At 40.8% G+C, this 20271-nt stretch overlaps 1 pseudogene; it reads left to right on the forward strand.

Annotated features, from left to right (window-relative positions):
* The first annotated feature begins 705 nt into the window (after positions 1-705).
* On the forward strand, positions 706-18494 carry LOC123757886 (palmitoyltransferase ZDHHC3-like; annotated as a pseudogene).
* Positions 18495-20271: the final 1777 nt, after the last annotated feature.

The following is a 20271-nucleotide window of genomic DNA, read 5'->3' on the forward strand; positions in this document are numbered from 1 at the left end:
CTTAAGACTACGTACCCCGAACGCTGTCCACTAGGGGGTTGTATCTAGGTTGTTACCACGTCTTCAAAAGGTGAGATGCAACACGGACAAGTAGCAATGATTGATTAAGATGTTTTTACAGATGTTTTTTCACCCATAGTTATAAATCGTCGGTACCACTTACCCGCCGAAGCCGTAAATGCCAAAAAACTGGCGATTTTCAAAATCCAGCTCGATAAAATTATCAGGACAAATGGGGGTGGGGATCTTTAGCAAGCCGTCATCTTGCAGCCCTCGTGGAGACCACTAGAGAGATGGTGGTCCTCAGGTAAATTCAGGCAAAACTCATGAGAGCGACTACGAGCAGAGGTGTCTAACAGCCTGGTTAACCAGACCACCAACCAGGAGGCCTAGTCAGAGACCCATTCACGAAGACGTTGATCCTCGGAAACACATCAAGGTAGTGACGTGTGGGAAAGGAATGAGTGAAGAACCGTATGTCGCCTTGAGTGACTCAACCCACATCCGTGGGTGGGGGACTAAGGGGGAACTTTCATCTCATCTCTTTTTTACCATTTTATCTACACCTAAATATTTCAAAGACATTCATATCACGCAATTAATAATTTTTAACTTTGTATTGTTTTGAAAACAACTTCACATATTTGTTATATTACCTGTTTTGTTAATTGTTATGGTGTGTTGATATTTACATTAGAGGTCCCTGTCATCGACATGTCAAGAAAGATGTCAACATGCCCGTGTTCAGAGGAGACCCTTGTGGCATAACTTGCTTAATTCTTACCTATGCCGCAATATTTTACGCAGATTATGTTGTCATCAACTGGATTGTGTTGCAGACTATGTCTAACAGGTAGGTTAACATCACTGGGTCTCGTTGTGCGGCCAAAACCATTGGGACAAGCCCATACTTGTAGGTAAAAAGCTGGCCTTCATCTGCGAGAAGGGAAAATCTAAGTTATGTATGTATTCGTCATCATAATAAGGAGGTTTATATTTTATAAATTCATTTTTAATGTTATATATATACATATATATTAATTTTGAGGTATTTTATCCATCGTAAAATATGCAGTTACTTTTTATTAGATTGATATTTTCAGAAATTCTCCAGCCTATAATTAGTAGTATGAGGAAAGGCTCTCTATGCATCCTAGAGAGGCAAACATTCTTGAAAAAGTGCAGCAATTTCTCAGGAGTAACTGAAATATTGCCAGAATAATTAACTAAGGGATTGCCAGTTAAATTTTGATGCTGTACCTCTGCTCTGCCTCGGGATTATCAGAAAATGTGTTGCATTTGCTGCCTCTTGGACTTCATTGTGCCATAAGGCACTTTATTCAACTACCAGAGTGATTGCATTGCCTGGCACATACGTCACCATGGGGTCAATGAGTGCTAATGAATTGTCTTGTGTTTTCCTGGCTTGCTCTTCGGGCATCGAGTGGGGTCGTGAATTGGCTTGGCCAAGAGGTGCTGAGGATCAGCTGGCCTTGGCGTTTCCAGTGTTCCCTCTAGATATGGAGGGGTACCTGGCTTTTGCTCCATTCCAAGGTAGCTATCCTATGTGCAGAATGGGTGGCCAGTTCCTGCCCTGCTATGGGTATTCGGGTGTCACCAAGTGTCGCTTAGTGTGCTGCTCTGCTAGGCAATTTTTGTTTTTTCCATTTGGCTTTGCTTTCATTTGGAGATACACTCCTATTTTGTATCATACTAGGAGCTGGACCAATTGGGTGCATACAGCTAATTTCACAGGTCCCCTGATATCAACTAACAACAACAAAAACAATTAACTAAATAGCACAGCACCAATGGGACGGTATCATATTAACTTTACCCTAAGGCCTGGATCCAACATATCTACAATACATAGAATAGGTAGGGTTCAATATTCAGGGGATTCTGAATACTGAATCCTCCCCCATGAGCCTGCATCCTCAATCAGTAAATAATCATTATTCTAGTAATATTTGAATTACATTAAAGCCTTATTATTATCAAATAATTGTCTATGACTCATCTTAAAGTGAGACTTTTCATTAAACAGGTGCTTTATTTTTAATTAATTTAATTACTATTTTATGCATTTTTTATGTACTGTATTTCAATCTGTTTTTGGGTGTTCATGAAAGGTTTATTCTGTGGGAAAGTTTTGGGATATTCACAAAAAAGATCTTTCTTTACCATATTCTAAGTGTTTGGAGAATCCAGATCAGTCAAATATTGTTTATACTGGTATTTATTGAAATAAGCCCCTTTTAATGTATTCAATGTGTTTAACTTATCTGATATAGTTTGATATTTTAAAAATGTTTCTTGACCTAATGTTTCTTTCTAATAATAAAATGTTTCTTGTAAGATTTCATTAATATCAGCTTTGTTAAAATTTTAGCTTGTTGTGCTTCTGAAAAAGCACCACTTATTCTGATATAGCCTGATATATAGATATTTCAGTGAGGTATAGAGCAATAGCACTGTTTAACCTAACTAATCAAATCTAATGAATGTCATTTTTGGATATCGTCATACAGGTATCATATAATACAAATGTCGTGGAAAATACTGAAACATAACACTGCATATCCATAGCCATTATTAAAATAGTCACAGCATACACATTATTCTGTATATAATTTTCTGATTCAAGAGAATAAGTGTATTATTTTACTGTGTTGGAGTTTTCAAACTGAAATTTCACACAAACCATCCTTAACAGCTTACAAATTGAGCTAACAAAATATAATGTCTTTATGCTGTACTGTACGTCCATTTAAATTTGATATGTCTAATATCTGTATACTATAATTTATTTGGTGACAGCGGAGTACCATATCATCTGGACAGTTAGTAAATATCTAACACGATGTATGTAAAGCTTATCCAGTTGTTGGTAAATACTTGGTATTCATCTTATACAATTCACCACAGTAAACAAGCACAGTGTATCACTACATTGGTGTCTTCCAGTTCACCACAATAAAGAATAAGTATTGTGGCAAGCTAGTTTGCAAGAGGTTTCCCTATAATTATAATTAGTAGTGTATGTGCAATCCTGTGTGGCACTCAATAGCATTTTGTGTAGGTGGCTCTTAGAAGATCAGCTGTGGCCAACTTGGTATCAAGTTGGCCTTTGTTTTCTCATTGGTGTTCCTATGTTCCCTCCTCCAGTGTTGGGATAGTGGCTAGCTTTACCTCTTTCCTTTTTGCCCTGACAGCAGTTGGTTTCACCATTGTCCATTTACTACTGACCTTGTCTTTAAAGAACACAATAAAGTAGCCGTCACAACTGCAAGAAAAATGACAGGTTGGATAACAAGAACTTTTCACACTAGAGATGCTGTACCGATGATGATACTTTTCAAAACGCTTGTGCTCTCTAGAGTGGAGTACTGCTGCACAATGACAGCCCCTTTCAAAGCTGGAGAATTTGCTGATCTGGAGAGCGTGCAGAGATTCTTTACTGCTAGAATCCACTCAGTAAAACATCTAAACTACTCGGACCGACTAAAGAGCCTAAATCTGTATTCCCTTGAGCGCAGGCAGGAGACACACATAATAATCTATACGTGGAAAATAATTGAGGGGCTGGTCCCAAACCTGCACACAGAAATAACATCACATGAGACCAGAAGACATGGCAGGATGTGCAGAATACCCCTGTTGAACAGCAGAGGTGCAACAGGTACTCTGAGAGAGAACTCTATCAACATCAGAGGCCCGAGACTGTTCAACACGCTTCCATTATACATAAGGGGCATAACTGGCAGACCCCTCACAGTGTTCAAGAGAGAACTGGATAAGCACCTCCACAGGATACCTGATCAACCAGGCTGCGAGCAGCTGTGTCCAACAGCCTTGTTGATCAGTCCAGCAACTAGGAGGCCTGGTCGACGACCGGGCCGTGGGGACGCTAAGCCCCGGTAGCACCTCAAGGTAAGGTGCACCAAGAGGGTGTACTCATTGAAATATTCTGCTCCGTGATAGACCCAAGCTTGTTCCTTGGCAATAGCAAGGAGGCAGTAGGCCAAACCAGTACTTCATTGCCATTACAGCATTGCTCTTGTGTCCCTATATTAAGGCTGCTTTAGGATACACGAGAATCGTACAGTCTACCAGGAGATCATATTGGCATAATTTCTGCTCTCAGCTTATTGCTCAAACTCTGCTTTCTTTTGTGTGGAAAGTTTTCCATGGTGTGAAAGGGCACTCTCTACTTGACACTTTTCCACTGTCAGGTCTGACAGGTGTACCACTGATGCCTAAAAAGAAAGCTAATGTGCTAGCTGCCGTTTATGTCTTTTATACTTGGTAATAAAGTCATCCTCCCTGACAAGGAGGCACTTGGGTGTGAAATCCACATGACAAAGACCAATTCCCTAAGGAACTGTCCTTATAATGTTTCCTTCACTATGCAGGAACTCGATCAGGTTCTCACTATGCAAGCAACCCGTCCTCTTAAAAATAACGTCACTTTTGGCTCGTATGCGCACTATGGCCAAATTTGGATGTAATTTGAAATGAAATTGACTCACAAAAGTGACGTACTGTCCCGTTTTCTGTTTGAGTCGTCCGGCTCACTCGGTAAGGTTAGAAGAGGAAACTTTCAATTAACGCTTTTCATAACGTTTTGAAATTTTATGAGAATTTCCTGCCCACCTAACCTATCAGAGGACCCTTAACTTACTGTTGTTGAAAAAAAAATCCCAAATTTATTTTATTTTTTTTAATTTTCAAATTACGTCCACTTTCGGCCATACGGGCAAACGGCCAAAAGCGACGTTCTTTTTAAGAGGACAAGTTGATGCAAGAACCTGATCCAGCTCTACACATGGCTCTTGGGAATAAGGTGACATTGTATGTCATCAAATCTTAAAAGTTCCTCATTGCTTTGCTGTTACATTACAAGTGCTATCTGCTTATTACTTGTAATGACATTTGGGTTGGTGGCTTCATTCGAAGCTCGGTAAATCATACTGTAATATTGCCATTTGCAAAATGGCAAGGATCTTTTGAGTCCATCATCTTACAGAATTATTTCGCTGCTGTTTTCCATTGATAAGATATATATTCGAGAAAATGGTGTTCCGTCATTTATACCGGTACTTATAAGTGAATAACAGGTTTTCTCTATATCAAATCAAGCCAGTTTTAGATGTCATCGGCCTATGATTGATCAGTTGGTTCATTTAGAGCATACTATTCAATGTAGGCACCAGCCTTTAGATGGCAAGTCAATCTTCTCAAAAACTTTGTTGGGCTCGGGTCAATATAGGCTGATAAAGGTGACATCCTTCATGTGGCATACCAGTTTACATGCCCCAATGAAGGATGTCACCTTTGATCAGCTTATATTGGTATGACAACTACAAAGCTTTCGAGTACAAGTATATTGACTTTTCATCTAAAGGCTGGCACCCACATTGAATGGTATTCTCTAAATGAACCAACTGATCAATTGTAGACCAGTGACTTCTAAAACCCAAAAACCATTTGCAAAGTGAACAAGAGATGACACTTACTAGAAACATGCTAGAAAATAATAAAAAAAATCCTGGAATCTACTACCAATCAAAGAAGATTGTATATCCTGGAAGCTATACTAATGCAAGAAAAAAAAAGACCTCCTTTAAATATGCAAAATAATGACGTCGCTTCCCTGCTGATATTCAAACCCAGATCTCATTGCACATCACTGGATAACGAGAACATCACTACTGAGATCTCCCTGCCCACTGAGAGTTCCAGAGTGTTACTTAAATTCTGGCCCAATGTTTAAGTGGCCCCTTCACCTCCCCACTCTCTCAATCCTTTCTCATTGGTATATAGCCCAATGTTTTACCTTATGTATTCATTCTTTACCTCAAGATGTTCCATAGAGGAATAAAACATTGTTGCAAATAAGTTCTTAGATAATTATTAGTTTTCTTACAATGAATTTTGGTAACTTGATTATTGTTCTTAATACTGTTAAAAGAAACCTATATGAAAGGAATTATTAAGGCATATATTGAAAATTATTCAGTAACTGATTTTTTCTTGTTTTTAATCTTGCAGCTTATGGGGAGCACTACATGTCCTTCTTTTCAACATCCTTGTCTTCTTGACTCTAATGGCACATGTGCGAGCAGTCTTCAGTGATCCAGGGATTGTACCTCTACCCCAGATTCGACTGGATTTCTCAGACATGCATTCAGGTGACTGAATAACAATTTTAATTTCACTACATGTTTATTTACATTTTGTTTTAATTATTGAATGAATAAAAAAAATCCTTGCAATAGTTACTAATTTTTAATGTTATTTCTTTGATATACTTTATTATGTGCCTGTAAGGTTAATAGTACGGTATATAATAATACTGTAGTATGCTTCTTACATATCCTCATAGAGAAAAATTTAGCAGTTTTTTTACTCGTTTTTTCTTTACTACTAATTTTATTTAGATTGTAATTAAGATTTTGCTAATTTTATATGAATGCTCCATTGGTTCTGAATTTCAGAATACTATACAATAAAATGTTGCACAAGTGTTGATTAATGCAGAACTGTGCGAATGACTATTACAATGTTATGAGGAATGTATGACTTTGAAATACAGTACTGTACAGTAAATATATTTATTGGAGCCATTTTGGAGGCTATCAGAACAAAAGTATTAACATTAACTGTGTGATATGTGGAGTTCTTTGCTTCACTTAGCTGTAAAGGAATTACCTTTTACTATTTGTTATGAAAACACTTTATAAATAAAAATAATGCATGGTGTACAGTAGATTATGGTGCTACATAGTCCCCCAGGGTTGGTGCCGTTTGATAATTACATTACTGTATAGTGGATTATATAATACTATCCACTCTTGTGCTACCTGTAGTCTGTTTTTTATCTTGTCTTCCCATCTATCCCATTTTTGTTTTTGTTTTCATCTTGTCTTTTTCTCAGATACTGTACTGTATCTGTATATGTTTGCTGAAGCAGTGTTAATTTTTGCCACGTATTCTAACTCTTTCAGCATTAGAAATTCGATGGCAAATATTCAAATACTCTTTTCCTTCAAAATCTAACATTTGCAGACAGTTGAAATGTTTAGAGAAGATTTTAGACAAAAAGCAGTCACAGAGGAAACGAGGTATCAGCGAAGGACAAAAATTAACCCAAGAAGGGTAACTGTTTTTTCCTTCTGAATAAAAAATTAACATAAGTATGTTGCATGATATTTAGAAGAATGAAATACTTTATAACATAGATTTTGCTATTAAAAAATGACAACCTACAGTACAGTTTTCGAGTACAGTACTGTATAGTAAAACCTGAATAACTAATATTAAGTTTGAGAGTCGAGTACAGTATTTTCTCTGTGGAGACCCTTCAATACCTCACCAAGCTTTGGTGCTCAGACACCATAGGGCCATGATAGACATAACAAGCTTCTGTAAGAAACTCAATTCCACCATTAGCTATCACCATTTCACTCTGCTTTGTCCCCGCTTGTGGGCCCTAAAATATACGAAGAGACTATTTGTGCTTCAATACATTGATAGTAATAAAAAGCCTTGTGCAGTAATCAGCATCATTAGATTAACTTTTTACATTTTCAGGAGGAGAAAAAAATGATGACTGGACTGTGTGTGCTAGATGTGAAATGTATAGACCTCCTCGAGCACACCACTGCCGTATTTGTCAACGTTGTATACGTCGAATGGATCATCATTGTCCTTGGTACAATTTGAGTTTTTAATTAAAATTTACTGCTAATATTCATGTTTTTCTGATGGTAAAAACTTTGGAAAACTCCAATCATGAGCATTTTCTGTGGAGAACCCCTCCGGCTCCCTGGAGCTATACCGGGCTGATATGCATATATTAGACCGTGGCATCACTTAATTCGATTGAGATTCTTAGCCTACCAGGGACCATGAGTCAGAATCTGGCCCCCTCAGAGGAGTAGTGGTCTATAGAAACCCCCATGTGGTTGAAAGCATTCTGTGTCTGCCATTTACCATGTTAGGCACCCAGAAAGGTAGACATCCCAAAACAGACTCCATCTGGTGAAAATTGCTACTGAAAATCGAACTATCATGCAGAACTCCACAATCTGAAAACAAGCAAACAGACATGACGTCACAACCGCCGCTGCCGCACTACTGTCTGTGCAGCTCCTTCCTCCTCAGGAGGGGGGAAGGGGGTAGCCCTAGACCCCCTTTTACCGCCTACCCTACCCCAGTTCTGAGGCTGATGTGTTGCATGGCGGTCGTTCGACTCTGGCTCCTGTTTCTGAGCAGTGCTGTACCTTTCCGATGTTGTTCTGCTGTGTGGTGGTGTGCAAGCCAATAAGTAATTCACGGAGTACTGGGGCTGCATGCGCCTAGGGGCCACCTTCCCTAGGTGCCCTGTAAGTACTGCCCTTGCAGCTTGGGGTTTCCTTCCACAAGTCGTTAAGGACACTACCTCCATAGGATCCTTTTGCAGCTCTGTGATTGCCTGCCCTTGGGATCAGCTGGAGTTTTCATTTCCACTGTTTGACCATGGGCAGGAGGTAGTATCGTAGTTGGTAGGGGCACAAGGTACTGTGCAGCTTGTCACCTATTACACAAGGCTGGTTCTGTTTTTCCTGGAGACGTACTTTTGCGGGGGTTTTTCTTTTTGTTTGTTACCTGGGAAGGGGTCTGCCCCTTGGTTCTTGTCCACCCTCTATTATTCTGGTGATCCTCTGCTAGGTCCCCATGATTGTACATGTCACAGGGGTTCAGCTTTTAACAGATCTCTCGGTAGTTGGGCCAACCGGTTAGCAGTACCTTGCCTGGGCTTCCCTTAGCAGTCAGCCTAAGGGCCTTAGAAAACCCCATTGGGACTCATTTGTCCAATGGATGTGTCCCCTGGGTTCCATCTCGCTTTGTGCGATTTTGAAGGTTGCTCAGTCCTGTTATCTCCGGGTAACATTCACTGGTTTTGCCTTCATCATGCTGCCTGTTGGGTCAGTGACACCTTCAACCCAGAGTCCTGCGAGTGGTGTTCCTTGCTGGTTCTCCAATTCACTCAGTCCACTGATACTGATACTAGGGTGCAGGCAGCATCGGCGTTGCATGCAAGGTTTCGGTTGCTGCAACGCATTAGGTTGGTTGCCTTTTCGGATGTCCCGCAGCTGCCCCGCTTTGATTATAGTGACCCCAGACTTGGGGGGCGTTAGTTACTTTGACTTTGGTTTCGTCCTCGCCCCTTCGTCCTTTCCCTCCAGTGGTCTGTCCTGCTCCCCCTCCCTTCCTGCTCTGGTTTGTCCTGCTGCCCCCCACCCCTTCATTCCCTGCTGCCAGCTCCCAAACATCTGAGGGTTTTGAAGTCAGGACAGGGTGTAGATGGTGGTGAGATTCAGGTGGTCTCTGGGGCTGCCCCCTCCGATTCGGCGACAGAGGCATTCGAGCCTGCTCCTCCGTCCTGGTCTTCGGGGTATGACCAGCGGGGCCCCCATTTTCCCAGGTTTTCTGGTTGACTCTGCCTTTTCTTTTTGATTGGAGAATTTGGAGGATGGCTCTGCCCTGGGTCCTGGCGTGGAGGATCATGGGGCTGGGGAGTTGACTTGGGGTGCTTGGGCCCTGTTTGACCCCACTTGGGTGTTGGTACACTCGGTGTGGGACTTGTTGTTGCAGGGGTTTTCTTACCCCCTTCCCTGTTCGAATTTGATATGGGTTTGGCTCCTCCCCGGGTTTGGTTTTGGGTTCCCTTGGGTTCTTTGGTCCCTTCCTTCCGGGGGTTATCGGCTTCCCATATCCTGCCTAAGGAGGTCCGGGAGGCCATTGCGGCATATCTCCTGCGTGACCCAAATTTTACCTCGATAATGGACCCTTCCTCGTTTGAGCTAGTTTCTGCTTTTCCTTGTTGGGTGTGTTACAAGGTACTGAAGTCATCCTGGCTAGCAGACTGTCCTTTCTTTTCATTGGGGGCGTGGCATTCGTTCTGTCTGACCCTGTACGCTCGAGTCGTGGGAACTTCTACTGTGGTTCAGGTTTACCTGGGGGGTGAGTTGGAGCACCTTAATGCGTGCTTGTTTGCCCTCGTTCTTCCTAAGGATGTTGGTCAGGTGCAGCTCAATGTGCAGGTTCCCACCCTTTTGGCATCGCGGGTAGCTGAGGATTTGTGTGCCCGAGGGCACTTGGCCTCGGTTTCGCGTTTCTTTTCCCTGCTCGAGCTGTATGGACTGGCTTGCAGAGGATGTGGAGGCGCTGGGGACTGTGCATGTGTCTGTGCACTTGCCTTGGCGGTTCGGGCATCGGCTGCCTTGTTGAAGTTGTATGCACCGATTCTGAAGGAGTCGGTGTCTCTGTTCTTTGCTTCCTGTCTCGTGTGCCAGCAGGCTGTGCTTGTTCATTCTCTGGAAACCACATGGGCCCTGGCTCTTAGATTTTCATCTCCTTGTCCGTTGCTGTTTGCGGATTCTGCGGTTATGCACTATCTGTAAGTGGCTTCTACTAGCTGTCGTCCTTTGTCGGACTTGTTGGTTCTACTGGGTAATCGTTGGGGTCATTCCCGGAGGGGTTGTGCCAGGGTTCAGGGCTCCTCCAGTCGTGGTGGGCCAGTAGTGCCAGCTTTGGAGTTGGCACTTCCTTCAGAACCAATGGCGTCTGGTCAGCGCAGTGATTGCTCTGCGCATCGTTCGGGTTCGCGTGAGGGGCGTCTGCCCTTTTGCGGCTCACTCCGTTGATGGGGTGATGTGGGAGCAGTTCGCTCTGTTTGCGCATGCCTGGTCTGGCCTTTGTTGGGTGGCTCCTTCCCCTTGGGGGGGTTTGGGGCTCGCAGAGCAGGCCTCTTTCCCTGTGCTCTGTCAGGTCATCCTGGAGTGGGTGCGCTTGGGCATGGTCGAAACAACCCCGTCCCTCAGGTGGGTTTCCTGCCTGTTTCCAGTTCCGAAACAGGACTGTGCAGATCTGCGGTTCATTCTGGACTTGGCCCGTCTGAACCCCTGGGTCTTTTGCCCTTCCTTTCGGATGACCACTCTGTCCCAGGTCCGGCTTCTTTTGGAGCTGGATGCTTGAATGGTGTCCCTGGACCTTCAATCTTCGTATCTGGTCTTTCTGAATGGGTTTATCACCATTTGTAGGGTGATCTGGTGGCTTCTTTGATGGTGTCCCACCTGCAAGTTTCGTCTCGGCAGCAGTATGAAGTCTCCTGGTTGTCCTTTCATTATTTTTTTCTCTTCGTAGAATGTCTTTGGTTTCGGATTGGGTTGTCTTGGCCTTTTTCTATTGGTTGTTTCAGGACCGTCATCTTATGCCGAATACTGTCTCCTCATATTGTGCGCTGCTGGCGGAGCCGCTCCTGCTTGAGTTCGGGGGTGGATGTCACTTCAGCCCCATTTCACGAGCTGTCTCATATGTTGTTTCACCTCCGGCCTGCTCATGCACCACCTGGTTTCTCTCTTTTCCTAGGTTTGTGGTGGCCCCTTCGGTTCGAGATTGTTTTGATAAGGCTTTTTTCTTATTCACATTGGTCTCTGGGGGGCTTGGTTGGGTCGGGAGTTTCATGCTCTCCTTCGGCGCAGGGGTTTTTGCGCTTTTGGTCCTGGTTAGAGGTTTGTTTGGCTGCAAGCGTCTCCTTCTTTTCTGGCGAAGAACAAGACGGTGGCTTTCCGGAGGGGTCCTTGGGTGGTTGATGCTTGGTTGGTTCGGCTGGGGTTGCATTATGTGTTGTGTCCAGTTGCGGCTTTTTGCCGTTATTTGCGTGCCTCGGCCTCTGTGACCAGGGACACACTTTGGGTTGACCCAGTTGTTACGGCCCTAGTGGGACGCAACCGGGTTCTTCTCTGATGTTAGTAGAGTTTGGGAATCCGGCCCCAAGTTAGTAGAGGCTTTCAAGGGGTGTGTTCCGTAACGCAAGTTAAACTAAAGGGGGAGGGATACAAATATTCCAATTTACATATATATATATTTTCCACCACCATGTATAAATAAATTAACAGTCACACGCGGGGGTTATAACTACACAATTATGTACAGGTTCGTCTTCCTCCGAAGACACTGGATGCTCGACGGTGCTCACTCTGGGTAGCCCTGGTTCCTTCTTCCGTGGCCCACTATGAATCCACTATGATTCTATGACGAATCTACCCTGGCCACAGGCCAGCCAAATCACCGTCCCACTGGGTGCTTCGTCGTGGAGGCCTTCAACCACAATCCAGCCTGTAGCTGGCAGGTACCGATCAGCTCCGCTGTGTAGGCCACTCCACGACCGATACTAGGGTTGCGAGCCCTAGGCAGGAACTTCGTGTGATCCCGCTGATCACTCTCCTCACTAAGCACCACAGTGGCTAGTCTCTTCCACCAGCCAGCCCCGGATAAGGCGATTCCCGACACCGCCACGCCTCAGGCAGGCTATTACACTCTCAACAGAGTTCGTCCGGGGGTGGCTCACAGCTTCTTCAAAGCAGACTGGTGAAGAGACCTTGGCTGCCTTGGGTAGACTGATTCATCATCCAACACTAGTCTGCATCATCCAACATTGTCTGAATCATCCAACGCAGTCCTAGGACTGTGTTGGATGATTCATCATCCAACGCAGTCCTAGGTCGACTCTGCAATCAGACACGTCATTAATACTGGGACGCTCTAGGGAACCTCACTTACAGGCTTAGACACAAACGTCCACCTCTTCATTCCATAGATGGCGTTGCTGTCTAAGCGCCACCTCACCAGAAGTCAGCAGCGGCTATGTTATGAGCTGATTAAGACGGGAATCCAGCACCTGTGGCTGGTATATCCCGTCCTCACTAGATGGCGTCGTCCATTTGGAGGGGATTTCGGGAGCGGACTCACAGATGGCGTTGTTGTCACTGCTCCGTGCTCCGATGCTGGACTCGGGTCCGTAACACCAGTTTCTCTTTTTCCCTGTTCCAGGGTTATGGTCTCCCAGGTTGTCCAGAGGGTTATTTGGTCCAGCCAGCCTGCGATCTATCCTTGTGCCAATGGCATTCACCAATTTGCTGCTTTAGCTGACGTTTTTGGTAATATGTCTTGGGCTAACATTCAGGCGTGGGGATTTTGGAGGTCGAACAGGGTCCTGGTTTAATTTTTCTGTGGTTAGGTAGCTCTGGAGAGCTGGAGGGGCTCTCCACAGAAAACCAGTGTTGAATGTAATGAAACAATATTTTCTGGGTGAGTCCTTGAGGCTCCCCAGCAACCCTCCCTCCCTCCGGTCAGCGGTTTTCACGTCTTGATATTCAGCCTCTGAACTGGGGTTGGGTAGCCGGTGCGAGGGGTCTGGGGCTTCCCCTCCCCCCCCCCCCCAGGGAGGGGGAAGCTGCGCTGACAGTGGGGCGGCGGCAGTTGTGACGTCATGCTTGTTTGTTTGTCTTCAGATTGTGGAGTTCTGCTTGATAGTTTGGTTTTTGGTAGCAATTTTCACCAAGTGGAGTCTGTTTTGGGATGCCTACCTTTCTGGGTCCCTAACCCGGTAGATGGCATACATAGAATGTTCCATCCACATGGGCATTTCTATAGGCCATTGCTACTTGTGCCTCTCTGAGGGGGGGGCCAACTTCTGGCTCGTGGTCTCCGGTAGGCTAAGAACTCCAATCGAAATGACTGATACCAAGGTCTAATACATGCATATCGGCCCGGTATAGCTCCGGGAAGCCTATGGGACTCGCCTAGAAAATGGCGTTTCATTACATCCAATGCTGGTATTTTATTTTTGTAGTATGGAGATACAGAAGTTATACTATAAAATATGCTTCTTTTCTGATTTATTGCAATTGGTTGACCCTTAACCACTGTACTGTGCAGAGTGCCCTAAGGCACTGAGAGTTGTGTTATTTATTTTTTAATTAGGCTATATTTTAATGTTTTTTAATGTTTTCATCACTTTTAGTTTTGAAATGAAAATGGTTGAGTTTAAAAACATTTCGACATTAACTTTACCTGAACATTTATATATAAAAAAAAAAGTCCTTGTCAATTGCACTATGACGTTTTTGCCAATACCAGATTAACAGTGCAGTGGTTAAGCTAAGATCTACTTAGTCCACTGGACAAGGAAAATGGCATTCAGGCAGAATACATTCTTGGCACTGGCACCACATAGAACTCTTAAAATGGTTCTTGCAGGATCGTTAAAGGTGCCAATAGTGGTCATTTGAGATTACTGTTGTTCAATCCTGCTACAAAAGACTTGACAGGTGCATTCTTTAAAAACTTGTACCATTTACTCTCTTGTGATCAAACGTAACCACCAAATGAGGCCTCCTGCCACCTCCCTGCCCAGCAACCTAGCCGCTACCAGATGGAAGTGCTGTCACCACAGCAGATGGAATGTTGGGCATTTTGGGCTAAGTAAGACTGTTGGTTTTACTCAATTGAGCTCATCTTCATTGACCCTCCTTAGTGCATTTAGTGACCCAACATCGCTGGTGCCAAGAATGTTACCTGCCTGATCATAATGATCCTTGTTTGGAGAGCACAGAGAATCTTAACTTAGGAGGTACAGTAACTGAATGGCATTTCTTGGAAAAGTTAATTTTATATTTACTTGCCACCATATTTTTTTCAGGATTAACAACTGTGTTGGAGAGTGGAACCAGAAGTATTTCTTGCAGTTTCTAATGTTCGTTGGTCTCATGTCAATATATGCAATGAGCCTTATTGCTTATTCTTGGATTAAGGCATGCCCCGAGTGCTCAAAAGACATGATGGTGAAACAGGGCCGACTGTAAGTATTGTTGAGGTGACTAAAGTATAATTCTTAAATCTTAAAGAATGGAATGCAAAATTTAATATTATGAGATGTGACATTTTTAGAGAATGCATAATTATGATAAATGTAGAGAACTATATCATTACAATTTTCACTGAATGAATATGGCATTAGAAATAATGTTAGATAAATAAGTTTAAATTTGAACAGGGACATTTTATTTATGGTAAATCTTGGTTGGTAGGTATTGTATATCCAGGTTGGAGAGTCTGGTTGCTGGAATTTTATTGGTTATTTGAACATGTCACTTATATTTATCCTCATTTTAACTAAAACACAGTCCAGTAATGTATTAATATGTATAGTAAATAAAACTATCAGAGTCACATCAGCCTTTAAACTATTTGTGAAGTAGTCTTGTTTTGACAGCACAAGGCTTAACATGTAATAAACAAAGACCAAATAGCACCTACCTGTGCTATTTGGCTCAGGTAATACAGTACTATAAATGACTACAGTGTCATTTACAGACATGCTTATAGCTAAGCAAATATTGCGTGAAAGTCTCATGATATCACTCTTTATGAGCTTGATCCTTAGCTTATGGATCAGTGATGTATCTCCTAGGTATGGTCAGTCCCTCCTCAGCATGTGCTGATATAAGTATTCTATGCCTAAAGCCTCATTTGAAGTTGTTGGCCTTCCACTTATTGTTTATAATCACTAAATCAACTGCACTGCAAACGAGTTACAACTCTTACACCCAGGTTCATTTTCAGTTTAACAATCACTGAGCACTTAACACATATTCATGATTAATTCTTGTTCTTTTTCTTCTATAGTATTTGCTATTACTGATTATTATCCATTTTTTTCATGTAACAGGGTCTGATAAGATTAGCATTGATGCTCCTAAATACTACTACAAGCTAAGAGCTATTTTTCCCACACTAAAATTGCTGATATACCTTCATAAATTTTTAGCTTTGCAATAACTAATTTTGTTTGTAGTGTGACCCTTGGGTCCTTTGTTTTGTTAAATGCAAATGTTACTTGAACTACTACAAAAAAATAAGACAGACATATACTTTCCATCTGTATAAGATGGAAAGTATCTACATTGCATGTTACAAACACATGTACTGGTATAAACAATAAAAGCAAACACATTTCTTGCATCCTGTGGGTGGTGGTGGAAGGGTTTCAGAGGTGCATCATAGGCTTTGGAACTGAGATCCATTATTAATTTATATAGACATGTTTCATCATTGGTGAACTAGTTACAGAATTTATTAACACAAATCAGCAGGTTATGTAGGTACAGTATTTAAATGACAATGTTTACAGCATAAAGGTTATATATAAAATTGAAGAACTTTGCTGCCGGTTTCATTGGTTGTCAATTAACCATTTATTTTTTCCAGTTGCAGCCCAAAAAATAATATCCTTGTTTAGTCAAATTTTCTGAACCTGTTAGTATGGATCAATGAATAATTACGTTCTTTATATAAGCATTCATAAGATACAATTTAGTACTACAATGGTTCTTTATGTTTGCAGGTTGCATTCTGTAATATTGAGTATGGAGAGTATTTTGTTTGGTCTGTTTGTTATTGCCATCATGTGGGACCAGATGCAAGCTATACTTACAGATGAGACAGCTGTTGAGCAGGTTAGTAGTTATGCAGCTACATAATTCCAGATATTTTTAAATAAAAAATATTAAATCATTCTATATTGGGCATGATTAATTTATATATTTATTTATTTATTTATTTATATATGCATATACAAGAAGGTACATTGGGAATGTGAGGATACATAAAATGGTAATTACAGTCTTGTAAAGCCACTAGTATGCGCAGCGTTTCGGGCAGAAATATACATATATAGACATTTAACATCATTGGTGAACTAGTTCACCAATTAAATCATTAGAATTAAATCAAAGAACTATTAGATCATTCCCTATTGGAATGATTTAATAGGTCTTCTTTTGTTTTTTTTAATGTTGCATTTTTACAGGTATATTTTAATAATTTACAATCATAGTATTGTACACCTAAAAATGTGTTATTGCTATGATCTATATATTTAGGCTTTGAAGAAATCATAAATGAAAGTGATATTGTAACTTCAGATAAATACTTATTCATAAATTTATCCACTGCTCAATACTGTACTAAAAGAAACATTTCTCCTTCATAAATTTATCAGACTAAACATTAAATAGTAATTTGATGTGGCAGTGAAATTCAATTATTTCTTTTATATAAGTTTATCTTGAGTTCTTGATTATGTAGTATAATGCAAATTCGGTGGAATGAACTACAATATTGTATTTAAATACCATAAGGTTAAATACAATCTGGCTCTCATTAGACTTTTCTGGGCTGGTCCTCAGTCACTTCCCGGTGCATTGACTCTAAATCCACAGAGATACAGTATCCACAAACTATAAGGCCTTCAGACTTGTGCAAACCTTCTTAAGACCGGGACCAGAATTTGGTGTGCTTCTATAAGCATATGGAGCATGGGGATCTGAGATCAATATCATTATCAAGTAAAACTGCCTAGAAAGCTGCCGTTCTGGTGATCTGTACTGGAACATTATTTTATCATTGTTTTGTTTCCCCAATTACACACAGAAATCACAATAGCGTGATGCATCAAATGAACAAATCCACAAGGGCCGTGACAAGGGTTGGAACCTACGTCCGAGAGGATCCCAGACACTGCCTTAATTGACTGAGCTACGACATGGTAAAAGAATTGCAACCGGGAAATCATCCTGATTTACCGACGGATCCTGCAGTCTCTCTGAGACGTAAACCAGGGTTTTACTCAATTCCCCCATGTACTCGAGCTATGTCAATAGGCTGGAGAGGTAGAACAGCCTATTGACATTGCTCAAGTGCATGGGGGAATTGCGTAAAACCCTGGTTTATGTCTCGGAGAGACTGCAGGATCCGTCGGTAAATCAGGATGATTTCCCGGTTGCAATTCTTTTACCATGTCATAGCTCAGTTGATTAAAGCAGCGTCTGGGATCCTCTCAGCGTAGGTTTGATCCCTCGTCACGTCCCTTGTGGATTTGTTCATTTGTTTCCCCAAACGTGGCCAATATGGTGTAGCACTGTGATGTTTGATAAAACGTTGCATGCTGCAGCATACCAAGTTATTGTATAGATTTCCTAGACCCTGACAGCCTTATCTTTAGCCCCCCTCTATTATCTCGTTGGACACACAGGGTCAGCTTCACACGCTTTGTAGTATACAATGTTTGAATGCTTACCCTGCTTAGCAGTGGTGTATATTCTTCAGAAGCAAGGTAAGCATTGCTTACCCCATAAAAATTATTCCTTTCTAAATTAAATATCTTTATTTAGTTAACATATTATTTAATTCAATTGCATATAGTATTCTGCATTTCTCTGGTTGAAAATCTGTCCCTTAAATATGCAACATTCCATTTGCAGTAATCAAATTGTGAAAAAGTTGTACAATTATTTTCTTTACCTAGGTAAAGCGCCAAGGTCCATATCGTGCGCGCCGACCCAAAATGGCTCTTCTTAGAGAAGTGTGTGGTCGCAGTCGTCCAATACTGTGGATATTTCCCTGTACCAGTGCTCCTACGAACACTGAGGCCTCTTATAACTTGACTGTTTAAAGACCTTAATTAAAGTTGAGAATTTATAATAAATTGTATATTAAAAAATACATTTAAATCTGACAATGATATGAAAAGGTCATTGATAGCATGAATGGTTCTCTAAAGGCTATTGATTCCACTGCCGAATGTGATGCCTTTTTAAAATTCATGCTGAATGCTTAAGTCAGTTTAGTGCCTAACCCAACTATCTACTCTGCATTTATCTCAAGAAAAAGCTTTTAAGATTTTCTGAGATAGTTTGACAACTTAAAGATGTAAAACAAGGTGACTAATAGTTTTTATACAGTTTTGAATTTTAAATTAGAACATATAAATATACTTTAAGAGTGATTTATATCAATGGTATATAGATAAATGTTGAGCACTATACATATAGCTTTTTTACAGGATTATATATTAAGCAGTAAATCACTTTGTATGACACCAAGATTTGTAAAAAGGCACTACATCAGTACTATATATATCTGATATGCTAGAGAATTCTTATATCGAGAAGTTAAATGTTTTTTTATCAATTAATTTATTTAAGATGTACAGTAGATGGGGTATCATAAATTTATATGACCTTTCTCATTGCATAAACATATAATTTTAATATTGATTTAGTATCTAAAACTTAAAGGTACTGTACATATCTTAAAAAAACAAGTAAGAAGAGAACTAACACTTATAATTACTGTGTGAGTGAAATCTCATTGTATAGATCAGTTGTTGTTGGAAGTTGTAAATGAAGATACTATAGTGTATGAGGTCCCCAACATTATTTCGGGTGGTGAGCTGCTGTGAGAAATTATGAACATGTAGTTGGAGCCAATTGAAGTCATATGCATTACAGTATAGGAACCAAATGTAGTAGTACAGAACATAAGGGGTTAGGTTCTCTTAAACAAATTACATAATAGTATTATTCAGTACTGTATATGCAATGTGCATGTGTAAAATGTTTTAGAGAGGATTCAGAGTTTTTATTGCTTATTCTAATAGTAATAATGAGAAACTCCACTAGGGCAGTGAGGTGGGCGAGAACCTACCATTAAGGCAATGTTAAGCCGCATACTTTGCCACTAGACCACCACTAGTCACTAAACCTCCGGTGACTAGTGGTGGTCTAGTGGTAGAGTATGCAGCTTGGTTATTGCCCATTGACCTTAGGCCATGGTCATAGGCTCGCACCCATCTCACTGCCCTAGTGGATTTTCTCATTGAAATATATCACATTAATGTGATTTCTGTGTGCTAGTAATAATGTATTGTGCTCTTAATTGTGTGGCTTAATGTTGTGGCACTCACAGGCACCTGGTTGGGGATCCCTGCAGTATAGTTTTGTCTGTATTTAATTTAGTATATCTTGAAGAGATTCCTTTGAATCGAGTTCAGTTAATTGTGAAGGATTGGTATGTAGTCATTCGATACACTGTATCTTAAATGTCATTCACTAAAGTGTTATGACCCATCAATATTGAAGAATAGTTACTAATTATTACACTAGCTTTACCGTTCACCTTTTCAATATAGTTTTATATATTTGAGCTCTATTAAACCTTTAATATATTATAGATTTTGAAAGATGATCCTTACTTTTTGTTGCATATTATTCAAAAATTTGATAAACAAATTCAGTAGTTATTAAGTCATAAGAGTCATCTGTCAAATTATTTGTTAATGTTTGAGGTTTGGAAATTATTACAGGAGATGATTCATGTTATTCATTATCATCCTATATTATGGACATGATTAATTCATATGCATTTAATTTTTTTGTTAATCATACAATTATTTTTTTTGTCAGTATGAAAAGCTTAATTGTCCTTTAATGTACTTGGTATTTGTGTACTCTTCATAGCATCTAAACTTCAGCGAATATTCAAGTGTAATAAAATGCTCATTATTGTATATAATTTCATAGATTATTTCATTTCTTA

Source organism: Procambarus clarkii, chromosome 40 (assembly GCF_040958095.1).
Source record: "Procambarus clarkii isolate CNS0578487 chromosome 40, FALCON_Pclarkii_2.0, whole genome shotgun sequence".
Taxonomy (NCBI): domain Eukaryota; kingdom Metazoa; phylum Arthropoda; class Malacostraca; order Decapoda; family Cambaridae; genus Procambarus; species Procambarus clarkii.